At 32.7% G+C, this 23,508-nt stretch overlaps 1 long non-coding RNA gene across 1 annotated transcript in view; it reads left to right on the forward strand.

Annotated features, from left to right (window-relative positions):
- The first annotated feature begins 3,594 nt into the window (after nt 1-3,594).
- Nucleotides 3,595-23,508, forward strand: part of LOC117178900 — a 27,781-nt gene continuing 7,867 nt past the window's right edge. Inside the window, exon 1 of the long non-coding RNA XR_004467837.1 lies at nt 3,595-3,680. This is a non-coding gene — a long non-coding RNA (uncharacterized LOC117178900). The remainder of the gene's footprint in view (nt 3,681-23,508) is intronic.

A 23,508-nucleotide genomic window follows, 5' to 3' on the forward strand; every position in this document is an offset into this window, starting at 1 on the left:
AATTTTTATGATAACATATTTACTATTAGGTATTTTCACTTCAATCAACAGCTAACTTCACTTCGTAGATTGCTGAGGGGAAAAACAAGGGACAAAATGCATGGGATTCAATTCATTTTTGCCCTATTTTGCTAATATCTTCGTTTTCGTTTTTAATTACCATTTATTGAAATAATAAAATGATAATAATGATATAAATTATAAAGACATTACAGAAATAAAGTTTTGTTCCATGCATTTGATCCATTGGTTTCCCCTCAGATTTTAACAAAGTGAAGTTAGCCGATGGTTGAAGTGAAAATACCTAATTGTAGGAAAAAAACCGTTGAAATCTGACACAGGTATAATCGATAATTTTCAAAGTATCAGATGCCCTTAAATTGTGACTATTTTTTTCGCTCAATTTTCAGAGTGCACCCAAGAATCAATCAGCGAATTACAAACATTTACACTTAACGTTGATTATAAACAAATATTGACTAAGGTTTAGTTTTATTGAATAATACTTCACCTGAAAAATTCCAATAAGTTTGGTCAAAAACTCGCCACCCGGTAAGAAGCCTTGCATTAAAAAGTATTAGAAAATTTGAATCCCTAAGAATGCCGTTTCTGTCCTTAGTTTTTTAATTCTCATTAAGCGGCGAAAATTATAAGATTCCAATTCCTTTTAAAGCCGATCGGAGTTGTCAGACGTAACCTCGAATACATTAAAAACACAATTCTAAATTAAAAGGGGTTAAAATTTGTCTAATTCTTGGTTGCTTTGTGGTATTCAGCAAAATATTGTCAGCGCTAGATACAGAAAGGTATTCAATTTGGGAGCTAACTTCAACTGTCGTGGATATTTAAAACGGGAGGACAAAAACGGGAGGACAAAAACGGGATCCAAAATTATTCAATATTTCTCACGTTAACACTGAATGAATGAAATTTTTCAATACTTTTTAATGCAAGCTTTTTTACCGGACAGTGTTTGAGGTGATGAAATTTTGGCATTTTTAAATGTGTTGTTAAAGAAATTTCTTTGAAAGGGTGATATCAATTATCAATTTTATTTTCAAACTACATACTATATTAAACGAATTTCCATGAAAATAGTAAAAATGTTAATCTATCAGAGAACTATTTTTAACGAATAATATTTGGAATCAAAATAATCTCTAAATATAACCTAATATCTATAATAACCGTATTATACTTCAAAACATAACCACTTAGAATTTTCGGAATCACACATAACTTGCACTTTAGTTTGTAAGTATTCCCTTCCTTCGAGTGGAAATCGAAAAACTCTGCATAACCTGACCAAGGTACAAAATTTTCTTCAAGTTATTTTGGTGGTTCGAGCAATTCAATCACTAGATCAACAGAATCATTTGTTTTTTCGCCGTTATTTTTGTCGCACATTATTATGTCTTTTTTCAAATTTTTAAAATCAGACAAAACTCAATTTCGAAGTTTCGGATTTGCTTGAAGCAATATATCCAAAATAAAAGTTTGCTTACAGTAACGAATTTACTGATATTTGGGTATGAATAGTCGGATTTGGTTGGTACACGTAGACACTTCTTTTAAATTATTTTAAATTAACTTACTCGAATTTTTCTAAGGACAATAGATGTTCAATTATTATGCACATACAAAAATTCATCAACTTGACTTAAAAATTAATTTTTTTTAAATAGAAAAATTAAAATTGTAACATTTACAGTTTATTTTTTTTCTATTATTTTTGGATGTTTAATTTACAATTACTGATTTTAAATCAACAGTCAGATATTTCTGAATATTAAGTGATAATTGTTCCTTTTCTTAATTAAAAAATTTCAAATTGACTGGTGAAAAAATGGAACATTTTAGACTGAAATATTTTAAATTTAATAGAAGCCTTTAATTATAAATATACATTTTGACGTTACTTAAAAATTAAAAATAGTTTATAAAGTTTCAATCAGGCGTTTACATTTGTTTCACTATAAGACTTTTCAATTGAAACAGTTTGATTTTTAAGGTTAAAATCTCTAAATGCTATAATTGTGAATTGATTCCGAATCGTCTTGTATACTCAATTATTATTTACTTAAAAAACTTTCAGTACAATTCAATTTTCAATGTCATTAATTAATTTATAAGTCTTTAAACCTGTATTTAAAAAATCTTTGAATTAAAATATACGCTTGAAAATTAATATCTAAGCTGGAACTTTTTTGAAGTGAAAGGTTTTCGAATTACGTATTTTACGCTGAATGACATCATAATTTAAAAAAATAACAATTTAACTAATTATTTAGAAAACGGTTAAAATTAAAGAAGGACTGATTTTCTTCCTCTAAATATTATAAAATTCCGGTAAAAAATAAATTCACCGTCATTTCCCGGTTCCCCGATCCAGCAGCCACCCTTACAAAAGTAACATTCGCATTAGGATTAGGATGAAACGAGATGAATAAAATTGCGAACCAAAAATATAATAGTAGACTTTTTAAACAAAAGTAGTCGATTTTTCTGGTTGGGACGATCTCTTACTGCAACAAAAAAAAAACACACACACACACACACATTGAGATCCATTCAAAATTGGCTTTTAGACAGACTTTCCTCCCAAAAAGTGCTTTTGGCCACACTCTGTGACGTGATGAATGAATCTCTTTATCCGAAACTTTAAATAAAACTTGAAATGATTTTTCCGCGCAAACAATTCTTTTGTGAGAAACTGTAACAATCTCTCAGAAAGAAGGTCGACATCCCTGCTTCTTCGTGCTATTCATCCAAAATCAATCAGTGTCTTTTCTCCCACTCTCGAATTTTCCAACCACCCGCTACCTGCCGCAACCTGTTTAGAAGTACAAAAGAGTCCGGCCCAGGTAAAAAGACCGAGCCTCCGAGCGAGATAAAAGAAAGGTATTCCGGCACTGGAACGTAACATTTTATGTAACAGGATCCGCGTAATCGTGCAAATTCTTCCCGGCTTGACAGGAGAGATCAAAGATGGCCTCGTTTCGCTCGATTCGCTCTCTTGTCAAAACTCGAAACGATTCGCGAAAAAGTTGCCGAAAAAACAAAAGAATTTGTCGATCAACATCATCATTTGTTTCCTTATTAATGTAGTAGTACTTACAATAATGGCAGCAAGCGTGACGTCTAGGAGATTCTCTGCTGGGCTGGAAAAAAGGGTAAAAATCTGCAGTCTCCAAAACGGTCAATCAGTGCTCCACGAGAAAATTCCTCACTCACGATAGATCACTAACGGTTTTTTAAAATTTCACAATTTACGAAAAGGTAAGTTTGACACTTGAAAGAGAGAGAGGTGAATTTTATTGAAAAATAATGAAAAATACAGGATTTGCAGTTGAAAAACGAGCCCGGGACCGTAGAGTCGGCCGTTCGGAATCAGTTGTCATAAACACTGGGCGCCATGTTGAAAAGCACCTGTCAATACTTAGATTCAGTAGGCCATCTCGTTGTGTAGAAGGAAAGCTTCAGTTTCAGTCGGTATATGAGTGAGAGAGTTCTTACCCTCGGTAGGTGAATTATTATTTTTTATTATATTTAATCGACCTGGAACTGCAGATGTTGGTAATCTTTAGCGTCATTACAGACTTAGCGCCTTTTTACGAGAAATGAGGATTAATGTGGAATGAGTTCAAATGAATTTCAAGTGATTGCCAGAAGAGAAAGAGGTAGATATCTTTTATAAAATATTTACAGAGTACTAGAAATCTTACTTATTTTGTATTTTTAGTTATGGTAAAGACTGAGCAGTTTTTTTGGAGTAGTATAGGTTTTAACCGTCAAACCTAACCTCAAATACAAATGAAAGGGCTTGTAGAGTCCGCTATTTGTTTGGAAGTGAAATTGTTTTTTGTTGAGGCTTTTTTTTTTTGCAAATTCGACCGTTTAGCTGAAAATTCAAATTATGTTGTTCAAAATTCATCATTTTTTAATGAAAAATAGCACTTCTGTTGAACAGTCATCTTTTTGTATAGGAAGTTATGCTTGTATGGTAAAAAAGTAATCTTTTTAAGTTTTAAAAATTATTTGCCTTCTTTGAGAATTATCTTTATTGATGAAAATTCCACCTTTTGACTGAAAATTCAAATTATTTTGATCAAAATTCATATATTTTTTTTAATCGAAAATTTGTTAAACATTCATCATTTTGTGTTTAAAAATGCACTTTTCTTCATTAAAAACTATCTTTTTTGTTAAAAGATTGGACCATTTAGTTATTATTATTATTATTATTATTATTATGGTTATTATTATTGAACCAATTTTATTTTCTAATGGTTGAAAATTCAATTATTTTGTTTAAAAGTAATCTTTTTTAATCAAAAATCCAACTGTTTTGTTGAAAATTCATCTTTTATTGCAGAAAATTAATATTTTTTGTTTAAAATTCAAGTTTTTACGTTAATAATGAAACTGTTAAAAAAAATCAATCGTGTTTTTGGCATGAAAATTCAACTATTTGGTTAAAGTCTAATCTTTTTTGTTTAAAAATTCGATTATTTGTTTAAAAATTCAAATCTTTTGTTCTTACGTTGATCATTCTACTGTATTAAAAAAATTGGTCTTTTTAACTTGAAAATTCAATTATTTAATTAAAGTTTAATCTTTTTTGTTAAAATGCCACTATTTGGTTGAAAATTCAATTATTTTGTTCAAAATTAGTTCTTTTTTTATCAAATATTTAACTTTATCGTTAAATATTCACATTTTATGGTAGAAAAATAAACTTTTTTGGTTCAAATTTCAACTTTCTTCGTAGAAAATGATACTTTTGGTTGAAAATTCATCTTTTTATATTGATCATTAAACTGTTTTTGTTTAATTCGTCTTTTTCGCATGAAACTTCAACTATTTTCTTAAAATTTAGTATTTATGTTTGAAAGTTGGATCCTGTTTTGAATATTTAATTATTTCGTTTAAAATTCGTATTTTTTATAAAAAGTTAAACTGGTTTGTTAAAGATTCATGTTTTATGGTTAAAAAAGTAATCTTTTTTGGATATAAAATTCATCTTTCTTAGTTGCAAATTATATTTTTGGTTGAAAATTCAACTTCTCGGGTGGATCATTCTGCTGTCTTTTAAAAATTCGTATTTTTGACTTAAAAATTCAACTATTTGGTTAATTTTTAATCTTTTTTGTTTAAAAATTCAATTTTTACATTCTCATCAAGAGAAGGTATTAAATTTTTGTCAAATTGCCCCCCCCCCTCCCCGTTTTTGTCACATGTCTACGTTTTGAGACCCTCTGAATCCGAAAAACAGGTTTTTACGAATGTGTATGTCTGCCTGGCTGTGTGTGCGTGTGTGTGCGATGTCTGTGTTTCTGTAGATTTTTAGTTTGTAAGCACGATAACTTTCGAAAGAATTGAGATTCGATTGGCCTTTGTGTGTCCTAAAATAAAGGTCAAGTTCGTTAACCAGCCATTTTGTATAAAAATTCAAAAAGTTAGCGTATTTTGAAAATTTTTGAGACCACTTTTTTTCAAATTTTAAAAATTGTCTGTACGGATATTCATAGTATTCAAATAGGCGAACAATTTATCCTGATGGCTTTTTCTATAAAACCAAAATTTACCAGTATTATAGCATTAACAAAATTCCAAAAACCACACGAAAACCAACATTTTAAGCCAAATAACGCAGGATATGAATAAAAGTCAAGAGAAGAAAAATGTTTATTTTTTAATGCCCTACAAGATTATAATAACAACCTTTTGAATTTTCTTGAAAAATCAAAAATCCAAATTTTGACAGCATACAAAATAATGAAAAATCAAAAATTAAATTTTTCGGCCAAAGTGTGCAGAATACAGTAGAAGATTAATAGACAAAAATTGTGCATTTGAAAAAGTTCTACAAATTTTTTGTCAATCACTTTTTGATAGGATGCGTAATTTTGGCTTTAATTGTGAAAAACGTCATTAACACTAAAAAAAAAGCTGCCCGCTTCGCGTGCACATTCTCATCGCGCGCTGTGCTTCCCAATGAAGATAATTGTGAAATATAAGCGATAATTTTTTCAATAAATCGAAATAAAAGAATTGATGTGTAAAATGATGTGCCTCGTATCAGGGGCTCGCGACTTAAAAATTTGCGATGTCGGTTGTGAGGCATGTACCATAACCTCTAAGTGAGTAGGTCGTTTACTCGTCGCGTTACTGTTTTATTAAGAGGGGTTTTCCGTTTTCCCTGCGAAAACCTTCATGATACTTATTTAAAAGTACGGAAAATTAAAAGTTTATAGTGCAGTGGCAAAAGTTCTTCGAATTCATCACCAACAAATGCAAAAATTCTCACATGCCCCTCGACATCAGGGGAAGAATAAATATAAGAAAAGTGAATATAATACCTTTTGGCAGATCCGGGTATAAGGTAGGACTTTTTACAAATTTATTTTATACTAAAATTGTATCGTTTATTTTTTTTATTTTTCGTAAATTGGAGAGCAAAAATTGCGGTTTCTTTGTGTGGCCCAATACGTTACGTATAATTTTTTCGCTCTGCAAATAAAGGATCAAAGCGGATCAGTTCGTTAGATTTATTTCAATTTTGTATGTGAGAGAAGAATTGAAAATTTTTTTAATGTCAAGGAATTCTCAACGGCTTTACAAAGTTTGACAGGATTCATTTTTATAATAATTAAATAGTAAATTATTGTTAAAATCGTATCACTATTGATTTGAAGTGTATACGTATTTGTGATGCTTCTTCAAATAGTTTAGATTATTTTTTAAAAGATTCCAAGAAATTTTTAATGGATTTCATTGGTTTTAAGATAGTTTAAAGGATTTCAGTATATTCTGAAATTTCCTATGATTTCTCGACAGTTTTAATAGGTTTCAAAAAGTTTAAAGTGTTATAAAAATTTCCAGGGCATTTTAAAAAATTCCGAGAACTTTTCAAAATGTCAAGGTATTTAAAAATATTTTTAAGGGATTTGAAATGTTTGACAGCCTTATATGGTTGAAAATTCAACGATTTTCTTGACTGACAAATGTTTACGAGGAAATGACTGTTTAAAAACCAGTACAATTTTAAAACAAAAAAGATGACTTTTTAACAAGACAGTCGAACTTTTTATAAATCATTTAAATATTTTAAAAACAGTGGGGTTTTTAATTCACATGAATGTATTATCAACCGATTTTTTAAACTAAAAATTTAACTTTAATTTTTGGTTGAAAATTGATATTTTTTAGTTGAAAATTAATATGTTTTGTTGAAATTGCGCCTTTTTTTGCTAGTAAATTCATCCCATTGATTGAAAATTTAATTATTTGGTTGTACAATTTTTTAAAAATTAATTTTCCAGCTGAAAATTTAGGTTCCATTTTTTTAAAATTTACCTATTTTACTTGAAAATTCGTGTATTTTCTTGAAAATTGGTTTTTTGTTTGAAAAGTAATTTCTTTAGTTAAAAACTTAAATTCCATTTTGGGTTGTAAATTAATCTTTTTAGTTGAGAATTCATGTATTTTGCTAAAAAATCATCTCTTTAGTTGAAAATGTAACTATTCTATTGAAAATTATTATTTTTTCAACTAAATATTTTACTTTTATTTTTATCTTTAAGAATTAATACTTTTTAGTTAAAAATGAATGCGTTTTATTAAAAATGTGTGTTTTAGTTAAAAAAAACTCATGACTTTGGTAGAAAATTTACCATTTTTTTTTTAATTAATTTTTTTAACTGTTTATTTAATTATTCTATTTTTGGTTGAGAATTGATCAATGTTACTTGACAATTCAACTTTGATTTAAAATTCACGTGTTTTGTTACAACAGATTCATCTTTTTTTAAACTAAATAATTATTTTGATTGAAATATTATCACTTTGGCGGAAATATTAACTCCTTTCTTGACAATTCGTTTTCTCTTGTTGAAAATTAATTTTGTAACTGGAAATTAAATTATTTCATTTTTGGTTAAAAATTGATATTTTTAAATTGAAAATTCGTCTTCTTTGACAATAAATTATTTGTTTGTTTGAAAATTAATCGAGTAATTTTTTTAAGAGAAAAAAAACGAAAAAAGTATGTCTTTTTACCCATATTTATAAACCTAATATCTCGGGAGCATGATTTTATTTATTAATTTTTAGATTGAAAATTGCATTCTTTATCTTAACCTATAGCCGAGATCGCTTCAATTTTAGGCTGGTTTCAGTTCCAGATTGTCAAATTTCACATCCTTGTTCTGTAAACTAATCAACTTTTTCATCAAAAATTTTTGGCCTTAAATTAGTAATATTGAGCTTGGGACAGCACTTTTGTTCTATCTATAAGTGTTGATTTAGGTTTTACAGAATGTTTTGTCGCTCTCCTGTAAACTTGACAAAATGTCCTTTATCACCTTTTGGACTTCGACCCTTCAAATATCATTTTGATGCATTATACATTTTTAAAAACTTTTCTTTAATGCGAGAATACCGATTGATGATTATTATTTTTTCAGATTTTGACTGTAGTTATTGCAAAGGACAAATCTTCGATTCCGGAATTGCATTATGCATTTCATTCTCTCGCAACTCTCTCCGTAAAATGATTGCAATCCACTACTGCTAAGATTGTAAACACTCCAGGCTGCTTTCAAGAAAGATGATAGCTCATAAAGTACGCGTTTTTCTTATTAGAGAGTGGAATTATTATTATTAAACCATTAAGCCATTTCCCTTTCGGGGTAGGCGTGACTCACTCGGCAGGGGAAAGGAGTAGTGCGTGAAAGGGATAGAGATTTTTCAGATTGATCCAGAATTCTCGTGCTATTTAAGTAAATAACACGTTCGTTCCGCAACACTGCTCCGACCCAGGTTGCTGATCAATCTCTCTAGCAATCACCCCAAGCGAAGAACGTCACGAAGTCGTTATTTAAGGTTCCCCACTTGATTCCATTAATAGCCAAGGTCTTTGTTTCAGGCGTCGTTCACTCTACTGACACTCTTTTTATTAACTATTTTCCGCCATACTTTCATGTCCTGGCATACTTCTCTAGCTTCTTTTATGTCCATGCATTTTTTCATGCAGGCTTTCGTGTTTCTGTGACTTCTTATGTCTCTTCTAAGTAGGGTCTCATTCACACATTTTAACCATTCTTTCCGCGGTCTACCTCTGGGCACGTTGCCATTTACTTTGCCTTGATACACTTGTTTCGTTAGTCGTTCATTTGGCATTCTCTCAACATATTGAATTCTGTCAATTCATCTACCTTTATTAAAAATTATTGATTTCATTAAGAATCTTAATTTATCAAAATTTAATTTGTTTGCAGTCTTGGCTATTTATTAGGTATATTTATTTATATTTACTAGGTAAATATAAAAAATAGGGAAATCTGCACCCGAGGGTCCATATATTAGTCACCGTGTTCAACGCTATATGTATGTATCCGTATCAAAAAGTTTTTAGTCTGACCGTGCTATATTGACAATTAGCAACGACCCATTCCTCTTCCTGCTCTTCTTTCCCTTCTCTCTTTTTCTCTAGTTTCCTCTCCTTTCCCTTCATCTCATTTCCTCTCAACTCATCTCCTTGCCACTCCTTTCCCCACCTCTCCTTTTCTCTCCCCACCTATCTTTTTATCCTTGTATACTCTCCTCTCTTTTCCTTTTATATCTCTTCCTCTCATCTCTTCTTTCCCCTCCACTCCTCTTCCTCCTTTCCTTTCCTTTCCACTCCCTTCCTGTCCCCTCCCCACCACTCCTTTTCTTTCCTCTTTCATTCTCTCTTCTCTCTCCTTTACCTTACTCTCCTCTCCTTCCCTCCTGTTCCTTTGGACTACAACGAACAAACAAACAAAAAATCCTATTGTAATCTGAAAAAAAAACAAACAGAAAATTTCGGACAAAAATAAAAAAGAGGAAAGAAAAATGAGAAGGCAGCCAACCATATCCCCTTCCTTTTCTTTCTTTCGTATTTTTTATTTTTATTATCATCAAATTACAATAAAATAACATTTTTATGTGGTCCAAATTTGGTGGTTGGATTCTTGTTTTTTCAACAGGACTTTGCATCAATTTGATTATTGGACGTTAAGTAGGATTTTTAATTTGGATTTTAGTCTAATTTAAATGTCTTAAATTTTGATGATTAAATATAGTTATAGCGTGCAGCGCTAAATACAACTAATAGCTTTCTTCGAACATTATTCTTCAATTTGTCACTCACGTGGGTTGAAAATGGTATCAAAAATCGGAACGTTACGATATTCGTGCAAGTTTCGAAACTGCAATTGCAAGTATTATTCTCCCGTAGTTTATTCGTCTTATAAAAACAAACTTTTTCACAATTTCCCTTAGAAGACAAGTTAAAAGGAAAACTAGAAACAAGTGTGTAATATGGAGGAAACCAATGTTGACAGTATTTATATATATGTTACGATAACTTTCTTAATTCTCATTATAGAGATATGAATTGTGTCAGGTTAACATGGGATGCAGTTGAAACTGAAACATCCGAAACCGCAGAAAGTGAAACTTCTAAAATTTTAAGTCCGATAGAATCAGTTGAAAGTAGAACATCCAAAATCGTAGTAATTTACATTTCTGAAAATTCAAGCGCTACAGAATGAGTTCAAATTGAATCATCTGGGACAGTAGGAATTGAAAGATCTGAAAAGAGACCAAATTTAAATATAAGTTCCATTTATTCCGAAAGGAAAGTGGGTACCAAATTTGACGCATGTGACTCAGTAAGAAATCACAATTCTGATTTAAATTCTATTAAACAGCGCAAGAAGACTCAAATTGATAGTATTATGAATGAGCATTCTTACTGTGCTGAACTTGAAGATCCATATGATCTTTTCAAAGGCCAACCTGTTTTATTAGAAGACCCTTAAAAAAACGCTTAAAAATTAAAATAGCTTGATCACATAAACTGACGTATTCAAATTAAACCGTAAACATCGAGAAAAAGAAATGTATAAAATTCAAAATTAATTAACAAAAGATTTCGTCTGTATCACATTTAAAAAAAAATCAGTCTGGTGGCACGGAGTGCCAAGAGCGCGCACCTTCTCCCCGAGATCATTGAGACTGAAAAGAGCATAATGGAAGCAGGAAGGAGTACGGGAACATATTACGATAGTTGCTTGAAAGATACCTGAGCGCGTTCTATCGGTACTATGGCACACTAGAGACTAATTATAATTTTAATCGGAAAACGGCATGGAGTGCCAGCGGCCAATACCCGGGGTTTTGAAGACGTTCAACTTTCGGCCAAGCACTTCAATTTTTAACCAAAAAGTGTAATTTTTAATTAAAAATTTTATAGTTTAATTTTAAAACTGAGAAAGGTGAGTATGCAATGGAAAATTGAATAGGTTTATTATGGTTTATAGGTGGACCCTAATTACTATTTAGGGTCACAGTATGGGCTCGGACCATAACAATTTGGAAGTTTCGAATCCCAATCAGAACACTTAGAAATAATAATAAGGAATAATAAAATAATTTGGAATAATTTTATTTCGCTGTATCGGATCATTTCTCAATCTGAAGTTAGCAAACTAATCAAGAGCTAATGAAGACCTTTGAAACTGTAATTTTTTCTTCTTTTTGGATTAGAATAATTTGTTTCATTAAATTAAATTTGCAGATCTTTTTGTGATGAACGATTATTCTTGATAATATTTTATCTTATATTGCGCGGTTCAGTCGGAAAACGGAATTTTAGATTTTTTTGAAACCATTTCGAATAATCAGCTAGAACCAATAAGTCCAAAAGCGTCGAATTTTTGTGAAATCGGTGACGCTCAGTTCTCATATAATACCAATACCTTCCATTATTGTCATAATTATAATGATCATAATGAATTTGTTTGAATAATATCCTTATCTGAGAAGGACAATTTTGTCCCTAATCACTTTGTTATCTCATTTATATGTGATATAAGAGCTACTTATTTACATATTTGCACTCTGATATTACAATGGAATATCCTCAGATACGCTTGTTAAAGAAATTATTTACTGAACTATTAATCAGTTTTTTCTCTACTTCTGCGAAGATGAGGCTCGTCTATATTTCTGTTTTCACTTTGACGGTCATCGTTAATTCTTTTGGTAATTATAATAATTTAATATATGTATACATATAGTTCTTGTTGTATATTATAAAGCATGTGCATGAATACGGATATTTCACAAACCTGTGGATCGAACCTGAAGTTAAACGGTTTTTTCTAAGTCTTATTGTAATACTTGAAACTATTCCTGTAATAGCACTTTGTTTTTAAAATTTATGGTATCAAAAATTATGAGGTCATAGATTTACATAGTCATTTTACCTCAGAAAGAACTAAAGTTAAATTTTGTTGCTTGTAAAAGTTTCTGCTGTTTTCATTTACATCAAGTTTAGCGAAAGTTTATCCTAGGATGGAATAAAAGCTTTTGTCTGCTGGGTTTTTTATCAGCACTGCCAAAATAGCAATCTATGAGTGAATTTAAGCTATAAATTAGCAGAGCAGATTTAAAACAACTTTTCGCCTACCTAATTTATAGCATAAAACTAAGTTTAAATAGTAATGACAAAAAACCAATCATAATGTAAACTAAGATGACAATCATAGTGAATACAATGAATTTTCAAACGGTATCAAGTGTTTTTTTCTCAGTCATGGAAACTTCCTGACTGACTTAATTAACACTTTCAAGTAATGTGTGTTAAATTTTCATCCTACAAAGATATTTTCTTTATTTTTGAAAGGTCTTCGAAACATTTAATTTAAATAAACTAATTTCTTTTTCAGGCAAATAATAATTTTATGTTTCTTGTACCACTGTTTTCTCGGAAAATTGGACATACGGTGTCCCAGTAATAAGATATAATAAGTTGGTTTAAAAAAAGTTACTCAGAGTAGAAAAATTTAAAACGAAAAAGAAAACATCCATATCCATAACAATTTATTTAAAAATTGCAATTAAATTATTTACAATAAGGCTAATATAAAAGGCGTGATTAAATTATTTAGTTATCATATTGGAAATTGAGTCTTTGTATACGGCGTTTGACAGTAAAAACAGAGTAATAACATATTTGCCAAGGAAATGGACATATGTAAAACTTTTTGTATTAGTGAGGTTCTTGTATTGCAGAAAATCGTTTATGGCCATTTAAGTTATTAAAGCGCTTATGCACTCGCCTTTTACGAAAAGTGTATCTTTATTTAACCTTAAAAATACTCAGTAAGGCGTTATTGTATTTAAGAATTTTTTGCATGTAGTTCACCATCCGCCAAGAATCCTAATAATGAACGTAATCCTAGTCCTTCTTCGTCGCCTTTTGAAAATATATTACTTCTTGCAGAAAGTAGTTCACAGACCGAAGGGAATCCTAATTGCGAACATAGTCCTGTTCGTGCCAGGTCAAGGTCTCCTACTTCTATTACAGTACTTGGATATTCACTTAGACAACTTGGATATATTCGGCTCATTCCCCGCACAAATGAGAGCCTTCAATTCGAATTTCGAAGATATTATTTTCCTGTCGATAAACAACTTAGACTGCGTGCGGATCAGAGTAGAATGAGACCGTTGCCAACCCAAGAGCAGATTGTATTATCATTATCCAATGGTGAAGTTTTTGCAATACTGGAGTATACTGGGCTTCTTCTTGGAATATATAGGGGAGATAGACATCATCCGAGAGTAAAAATAAACATGATAAGCGGCGCAGTTGATAGTTTAACCCCAGATGAAGTAAGGGATTGTCAAGTAGGCAAGAATTACCCAATATTTCCACGAAACTTTATTAAAAGTTTTGCAAATTACGACTCTCTACAGCCCGTATGGAATCGCCATAGCGAACCACAGGTGCCTCTTCGTTCCACGATTAGGACTCTTCTGAGCAGGCCTCCATCTGATCAAGTACTAGGTTGTGCAATAGAACAACTTGGTTATGTTCGGCTTATTTCTTGCACAAATCGGAACCTACGATTTGAATTTCGAAGATACGTTTTTCCTACCAAAGAAAAAATTCGAATTCGAAAAGAACAATTGATCTACGCTTTAGAGCCAAACCAAGAATATATAGTATTATCAACATCCGATGGTGATGTTTTTGCAATAATGGATTATAGTGACATTCTTCGTGCAATGTTCAGGACAGATAAAAATAAATCGCGAATAAAAATAAATATGATTAGCGGCAAAGTTATTAATTTGACCCCAGATGAAATTAGGAATTGTCCAGTAGGCAAGATTCACCCATTCCTCCCAAACAGTTTTATTAAATCTGTTGAAAATCACGATTCACTACAGTCTGTCTGGAATTCTCGTGGAGAAAGTCATCCACGTTCATCTTCTTCGTCCAGACAACATTCCCCTGACCGGTCCTATCCGGGCAGGCCTCCTTCTCATGAAGTACTTGGATATTCTCTTGCAAAACTTGGATATATTCGACTCATTCCTCAGATAAATCAGAACCTGCGATTCGAATTTCGAAGATACGTTTTTCCTGCGAATAAACCAATTCGATTGCTATTAAGAAATGTTATATATGTGCCCTTGCCAGATCGGGAATATATGGTATTATCAACATCCAATGGTGACATTTTTGCAATACTGGAGTATACAGGATTTCTGCGTGGAATATATACGACCAATAAGAATCGTTCGAGAATAAAAATAAACATGATAAGCGGTAAACTTGAAATAATGACCGCAACTGAAATGAAAGAATGTCCTTTAGGCGAAAGGCGCCCAATATTTCCACGATGGTTTCATCAAGAAGTTTCAAATGAAGATTCTTTACAGAATGTGTATTATTAATTTTTGACTTAAAAAATACTTAACATTTTTGTTAATTGACAGGCACAATGGAGAGTAATCGAATAACGTAATTACCAATGGCTTGTAGATTGCAGAATGCAATTCATCATTTATTTTAGATTAGGTTTTTCTTTTAATTTCTTCTTGAATTTACAACTGATATGTGGAAGGGATTTTCAAATGATTATTGTTGATAATTGTAGGCCAATTCAAATCCTGAAGAAATGTTATTCTTGACTCTTTCGCCTATTATTTAGTAAACAACATTCCTATTCTTAATTTTCTTTTGATTTAATGTGAAGGGGTTTATACAAACCAAAATGATTGTTAAGTAATATTATATGTAATAAAAACTTATAACCTCAAGAAAATTGTATCATTATCGATTGTTCGTTTCTGATAGTGTAATTTCATAAACATTGAGAGAAAATCGATTTTTGTCTGCATATAGATGTTCATATTATTGTATTATTTATAATTTATCATTTATATCATTTCTTTAGAAACTAATTTTCAATTGAAAGAAGAGTAATTTTCATAAATCATTTCCGTCCATAAAAAATGGAATAAATATCTGACAACGCAGTTTAACTTGCAATAAAGCACTTCAATTCGATTCCAAAATGTTATATTTTAAATTAAAAATTCAATAGTTTATTCGTCAACTCACAAAAATTAATTTTTATATATCGATATAAAAAAATTGTCCACAAAATAGTTTAAGCTTCTACCAATGAAATGAATATTTAGTGAAGCAGTTTGAGTTTCGACCAATTATTCAAGTCTTTACCAAAAAATATTAATTTTTCATGGAAGTTTTAATATTTGAATTTTTGTCTAAAACCACATGAATAAATTTGTCTCTATTTTTTGTTTAAGCAACTTTACATCGCAAAATCGAATCATTTATTTTTTATAATGTTTTATGGCGTAAAAATCTGAATTTTTGATGTTTTAAGAATATTCAAAACGCTGCTATGATAATCTTTACGAACTTTTTATAAGCAACGTTTTTCTTCTCCGTACTTTGTTTATATCTTGCGTTATTTGACTTAAAACCTTCATATTCGTTTTGTTTGAATTTTGAAAGTCTATAAATCTTATGATTTTGATTTTATTATATTCGACCAAAATCCGTTCGGATTGGTAGTTTTTAAAAGGGTTGACTCCAAACTATCTTTGAAGTGCTTAAGCTATATACGATACATAGTGCAAAAAAATCCTATTTTTGGACAAAAATCCGCAATTGCCTGTATTTTTACTATCTACTGAGGCCAATTGATTTATAATTCCTCCAACAAATAGAGAGTAGTGAAGGTAATTTGGTTAAATAGAAATTTCAAGTTCAGGTGAAATTTCTTCGTTTAATTAATTTTATTTAAAAAATAAAGAATGCACCTTATATCTCCTGTATTTTGATAATTTGAAAGCATACGTTACAAAATCGATTAAATACTTTCACGATGATTCATTTTCATAAGAAGGGATATTTCGGGTTTCACTCGTGTAAAAAACTACGAATTTTGCCGACGTTTCGTGAACATTGCAGTTCACTTCTTCAAGGCTGACCTGAAACTGAGGTATCAGGTTATGTGGTTCTTATTTATACTCTTTACGATGCCTGTGACTGACCAGAGCGCCCGACCGTTGGGACTGGTCGAACCTGATTGGCCAATCAAGTCTTAAAAAAAAATCTGGGAGGACGGAAAGCCAAATCTGATTGGTATTATATCCATTGTCCCTATTGATGTTATTAGGGTATTTTAAGATTTCGATTGCTTCACTATGTTTTTTTGGAAAGATGTTGTGTCTTTTGCAATGACTGTTATTCTGTCAAAATGTTATGTCCTGTTTTGCCAGTGCTGATTGCTTAAAATGTTTTAGTCCGACTTTATTCTCACGTTCCTTTATACGTTGGCTCATCCCTCTCCCTGTATCTCCAATATAGACTTTGCCACAAGAACAAGGGATTTTATATACTCCTCAATCACTTGGGGGTGCCTTTTTGTCTTTAGGGTTATTTAGTAGTTGTCCTATGTTCACAGGTGGTTTAAGTATGGTTTGAATGTTGTGTTTGTTGAGAATTCTTCCCTTGTTCTTGTGGCAAAGTCTATATTGAAGAAACCGAGAGAGCAGCGAGCCAACGTATAAAGGAACATGAGAGTAAAGTCAGGCTTAAACATTTTACGCAATCAGCACTAGCTAAATATCATGTCGAAACAGGACATAACATTTTATTTGACAGAACAAGTCATTGCAAAAACACACAACATGTTTCCAAGAAAACATAGAGAAGCAATCGAAATCTTAAAACACCCTAATAACATCAATAGGGACCATGGATATAATACCCATCCGATTTGGCTTTCCGTCCTCACGGATTTGGTTTTTTAATAAAAAGACTTGATTGGCGAATCAGGTTTGACCAGTCCCTATGGTGTTATTAAACGTTTTTATTGCAACTTTTGTCGTTTTTCCATAAACTGAATTTGCTCATATTTGCTTTTTGTACACTACACTTAGCTACTTTTCCTACGGAAACGACTTATATTTGCGCTTCAAGATTGATTTCTTTTTAATATCTAGAATTTTTCTAAGACCTAAAGGACCATATTGAACTCTGACGAAAAACGTCCAAATTTTTATAATTGAAAAATATTTCTAAGTCCCACGGACTAAATTGACTTAGGCGAATAACGCCAGATTTTATAAATTAAGAATTCTTCAAGTCCTACGGACTACAATTGTACTTAGACGAAAAACGTCAAATTTTCATCTTCTGAGAAAATCTTAGATCTCACGGCAAAGAGCCACTCAGATATTGAAATATTTTCAAATATAAAATTTCACAAATCAACCGAAGAGCAAGGCATGGTATACCCATTAACCTTGGTCAAGTAAGTTTGATTCTGAAATATAGAAACTTGCTTTGAGAACCTTAAATTTGTATGGGCAGACGGGAGTATACGTCTCTAAATCTGGCCAAGAAAAGTTTCGAATCTCGGCACAATCCTCGAGAATATTTCTAAAGAGCTTGAGTCCAAGAGACTTTCCTTCTAAAAATAAAAGAATTGTAGAGGCAGTACCACTAAAACTGTGAGGACACCACAGATTTTGTTACAAAAGCGATGTCAACATAGAAATCACGGTTCAGATCGTGGTCTGTCATATTTTCGCCTACACCGTTGACTCATATAGCGCGCTTCTCAAAGCGATCAAACGCTAAGCGCCCAAGATTTCAAATTGACTAATTAATCACTTCTTTAAAGGCAGAAATGGTACCCAAAGTAACATTAGTAACTAGTGTGCACGTACCGATAATAAAATTCTACCCTTCGCAAGAGAGTTGAACGCTAAGCGCTTAAGATCAGCGAATAAAACCAATCCTAGTAATTTTAGCGACAAAAGCGATGTCACTATAAGAATCACGCATCAGAAAATAGTCAGTATTATGTTTAGCCAAACCAATGAGTTATATTGCGCGCTTCTCGAAACGATCAAACGCTAAGCGCCCAAGATTTGAACTTGACTAAGTAATTACTTTTTTAAAGGCAGAAATGGTACCCAAATTAACATTAGTAACAAGTGCGTACATTCTGATAATTACATTGTACTGTTCTCAAAAGTGCCGAACGCTAAGCGCTCATGATCAGTGAATAGAACGAATTACGATAGATTTAGTTACAAAAGCGATGTCAACATAGAAATCAGGGTTCAGATCGTGGTCTGTCATATTTTCGCCTGCACCGTTGACTCATATAGTGCGCTTCTCAAAACGATCAAATGCTAAGCGCCCAAGATTTTAACTTGACTAATTCATCACTTCTTTAAAGGCAGAAATGGTACCCAAAGTAACATTAGTAACTAGTGCGCATATTCCGATAATAACAGTGTACCCTTCGCAGGAGGGCCGAACGCTAAGCACCCATGATCAGCGAATAGAACCAATCCCAGTAGCTTTTGCGAAATATTAAACTATTTCTGGCTCTTGATTCAGGTTCGCTTTTTTACCTCTATTAGCAGCGTCTACAATCCTTTGTAGCAAGGAAGTTTGAGGATACTTTACGTGTTGCTGGTGACGTGCATAATCCAGGTACCATAAAACGCTTGCAATATGTGCGCAAGTGCCAAGAGTTCTGGCCCCTGACTTACATGTGCAGTAATAACCGAGAAGCGTTTCGTTATTGTCTGGTCCTATGTCATCGATCTCATTGAACGCTATCCACAGCTGGTACCTTATCGCATTTCGGAAACGAGAAAATACTTGTACTCTGATCAAACCAGGTTCATTAAGTCGCGTATCTAGTTGAAACTCCTCATCTTCTTCTCATTGCAGCTTGTCTCGAACGTAAGATGGGGCATGTTCTACTTGATACACGCCAATTGTTATGTCGCGTATTTCTTCCAATGTAAGGCGAGGAAATTGTGGTACTGGAAGTTCATGCAGGCGATTCCAATTTGCATTTCTGTAGCGCATATTGTCCACTTCTACGCGCGCTTGCACAATATTTGGCTCACGAGCTCTCGCTATATATTCTCTTGCAAGCTCTGCTGTAGCGCCATGCATCTCGATAACAGGATGGTACCGATTAATTATGGCACCAGCAATACGAAAGAAGTCCCTTAAATTGTGTACATGAGCCATCGGAATGGTTTTCTCGAAGAACTTGAAAATGAACTTTATGTAGCCATTTCTGGATTCCACTATCCATCTAGATTTCGTTATTAGCCGAGCTTCGCTTGCTTCTTCCGTTACCAATTGACTCTGTCCTTGTTGGAGAAATGGTGGTATCTTGGACACAATTCCTAAGCGTTCTAGAAGTGGTTGGGCATCTCTATATCCACGGTCCTTGTTAAAAATATCACCAATGTTGAAAAATTCTCTTATACCTTCCACATCTCTTTCAAATTCGTTAATGAGCATTTGTGCGTCATTGCTTCGCGAGTCAGAAAAATATGGTCCTTTAATTTCAAGTATGTATCCGTCTGGAGCAACAATGAGAGCAGGTTTTACCAAGTTATAAAGTTCATTGGCGAATGATATCATGTGTCTTTCAATGAATTCCTCTCTGCTTATCGCATTAAATCCAATGTTACCAAACACAAATCGCTGCATTAAAGACTCTCCTACAGTAGAAATGGCCATGCTTGTAGCTTGCCGGCTCGAATAATGAAAAATCACATTTAGAAATTCATCAGAAAGACCTTGACGCATTTTGCAAAGGAAAGTCAGCAGATCTTTTTTCCTCACGTATCTGGCACCATGTCCATGTAACTGCGGAATAGGATCACAAAATGCATACAATTCTCTAAATTGTTCCTTTGTTACAGAAGCAATAGCTTCAAACTCTTCATCAGTGAAACTATCCTCATTATTAAACGCCGCGACCGCATGAACATTTGCTTCGTTACAAAGTTGCTGCAAAAACAGAAGTAACTGCTGTCCCGGAATCCTATGCGGTCTATTAATCGCTTGTAGTCCAGGAAGCAAGGGGCCTAAGATGAAACCATGTTCATCCAAATGATTTAAGCATGATCTTGTTTCTTCTGGAATGAAAATGTCCATGACAATAAAAGCGTTAACTCTACATTCAATTGAAAGCCTTGGAGTATTAACATCAGCATTACAGAACATGCACGTTTGCCTGCCTGTTTGTGTAAGAACATTCAGTCTTAAACATCCTGGGTCATGTTGGATCTCCTTTATCTCATTGCGAATCGATTGATTGCAATTGAGACATAACCTACTCTCATCGACGACTTCAACTGGTGGTCTTCGAAGTTGAAGGCGTATAAAAATTGCAATGTTTTGCCTATCAGGATTATTATTTCCATCAATTCGAGCCATTTGTCCTGGTTGATAGACTCTATCGCACACATAGCAATTAACTCGAACTCTGAATGCCATTTTTTTAAACCATAAGAGAAACTCATGAAACTAAACACAAAAAAGGAATAAGAAATACAACACAATTAATACAATTAATACAAGGGAACAGATAAGAATTTTTTTTCCTAAACTTACCAATAAAATTACTATCCGCTCTCGAGACCTTTCACAAAAGAAATGACATAAGTGAATGCTATTTAATATATATATATATATATATATATGTGTGTGTGTGTGTGTGTGTATGTTTAATATAATAATAAGTGAATGCCGAGGTTGAAGTGACAGTCGTTCATCATGCAGCATTCACTTATTATTTCCATCGACGACTGTATGTTTTTCTGTCATTTCTTTTGTGAAAGGCCTTTGAAAAAGTGATTTCTTAGTCAACTTTAAATCTTCTGCGCTTAGCGTTTGCCCGTTCTGAGAAGCGCGCTATGAGTCATCGGTGTTGACTCATATTGTCATTGGTTTGGCTAAACATGTTACTGACCACTTCTTGATGCGTGTTTCGTATACAGACATCGCTTGTGTCGCTAAAGCTACTAGGATTGGTTCTATTCGCTGATCATGGGCGCTTAGCGTTTGGCCCTCTGGCGCAGGGTACACTGTTATTATCGATGTGCGCACTTGTTACTAATGTTAATTTGGGTACCATTTCTGCCTTTAAAAAAGTAATTACTTAGTCAAGTTCAAATCTTGGGCGCTTATCGTTTGATCGTTTCGAGAAGCGCGCAATATAACTCATTGGTGTGGCTATACATATTAATGGCTACTTTCTGATGTGTGATTCTTATAGTGATATCGCTTTTGTCGCTAAAGTTACTAGGATTGGTTTTATTCGCTGATCTTGAGCGCATAGCGTTCGACCCTCTTGCGAAGGGTAGAATGTTATTATCGGTATGTGCGCACTAGTTACTAATGTTATTTTGGGTACCATTCCTGCCTTTAAAGAAGTGATTAATTAGTTAAGTTTAACATTCGGGCGCTTAGCGTTTGATCGTTTTGAGAATCGCGCTATATGAGTCAACGGTGTAGGCGAAAATATGACAGACCACGATCTGAACCGTGATTTCTATGCTGACATCGCTTATGCAACAAAATCTGTTGTAATTCGTTTAATTCACTGATCTTGAGCGTTTAGCGCTGCATAGCGCTGAAACTGTCCATTTTTTTTGGATTTTTTAACGGATATTTCATCCGGCACGTATAACCTTAAAAATTACAAAGTTTAAGCTAAATCCACCGAAAGCCATTTTCCCATACATTTAGTGCGGGGCCCTTTAGAAAAAGAGCCTCTAGTGTAGACACCTGTATGCGAATAAATTTCAGTGAACTTCGAAAGGTTAAAACCTATAAATAGCCAGGGAATATATTTAAGAGTTGAGTTTTCCTCTTTAAGTATGAAATATTATTGAGCTACGGCTTTTATCTACGAATGTGAATATTCTTAAATTTTGAATACGGATGAACCGATATTTTACGTGTATGGGTTTACTACGGCATCAACCAACCCGGGTAGAAATCATAACTTGGTATTTAAGAGGCCCTGTCTAGATTTTCTATTTTCTATCGAGGCACTAAAGTGGCAATTTATCGAGGGCGCAAGCGAAAGCGTCTCGCTCAGCTAGCGAGGTCATCCGTAGGCAACCCAAGGAGGGCCTATTAATAGGGTCTTTATAGAATCTAGATAGTTCGTCACACACTATTATTCAAAAGCATATGCTATTGTTTTTTGTTTTTTTGATTCAAATAAAATATTTTTAAAAGATTAAAAAATTGATCATGCTTTAAATTCTAAAGTGCGATGCTATGGTTGCAGTAGTATTAAAGTTTAACCAGCACATTGCCATAATCTATTACCAGAAATTTTTGATTCAAAGAAGGAAAATATTAATCCAATTGTAAAATACATTTTCTTTGCAAAAGTTTAATCTAAAGATTTTACACCTTTCTGTAGCCTCTGACAAACACTCCTCCGTTTTCTCGTATTTTTATTGACATTAAATTATTAACTATATTCCGCTAAACTTATTGTTAAATTTGACTAGAGAAGACTTATAACTAATAACTAAAGACAAACGCCTAATACCTACATCTACGATGCCACGCTGAGTGTGGTATCATAAATGCTTGACGGCATTCATCCGATACTTTACAAATGAGGAAAAAAGGTTTTTGAAGCTCGATTTGTTATATATGATTTTTAAACGTACTTACGTGATTTCAAATTAAATCGATCTTTAAGAAAAACTCTTTTCAAATTTTTAAGACACCAAATGTTTTTAATTTTTTCAGAAAAAAATGAAATTTTTCAAAGTAAATTACAAAACTATTGTAAAAAAAATGGTACGCAACTTTGAAAAACTGGGCTGCCTAATGAACTTGAGGCTTCATTTCCTTGATTCACATATTGATCAATTTCCTGAGAACAACGGGGACTTTAGTGAAGAGCAACGAGAAAGGTTTCACCAAGACTTGAAGGAATTTGAACGCAGATTTCAAGGACGATGGGGTACAAATATGTTGGCAGATTACTGCTGGATGATGAAGAGAGAAACATCTTCAGAAAGAGGTCAAAAGCGTGTCAGAAATCCTTTACGCCGGTCATTTGTCGAGAAACGTGTGCGTAAGCGTAAAACACTTTGAAACTTTATTTAAAATATTTTTTTGGAAGACAAAAATAAAAATAGATATCGCCAACATCTAGTATCCAACATCTCACTATCGTAGTCGCGAAGTTTCAGCGAAAATTCTACAAACTCAATTGATTAACCCATTAAAACTCTAAGGCACTTCTTAAAAGAAGCTAAAAATATTATAATGGAGTTCATGAA

Source organism: Belonocnema kinseyi, chromosome 8, assembly GCF_010883055.1.
Source record: "Belonocnema kinseyi isolate 2016_QV_RU_SX_M_011 chromosome 8, B_treatae_v1, whole genome shotgun sequence".
NCBI lineage: Eukaryota > Metazoa > Arthropoda > Insecta > Hymenoptera > Cynipidae > Belonocnema > Belonocnema kinseyi.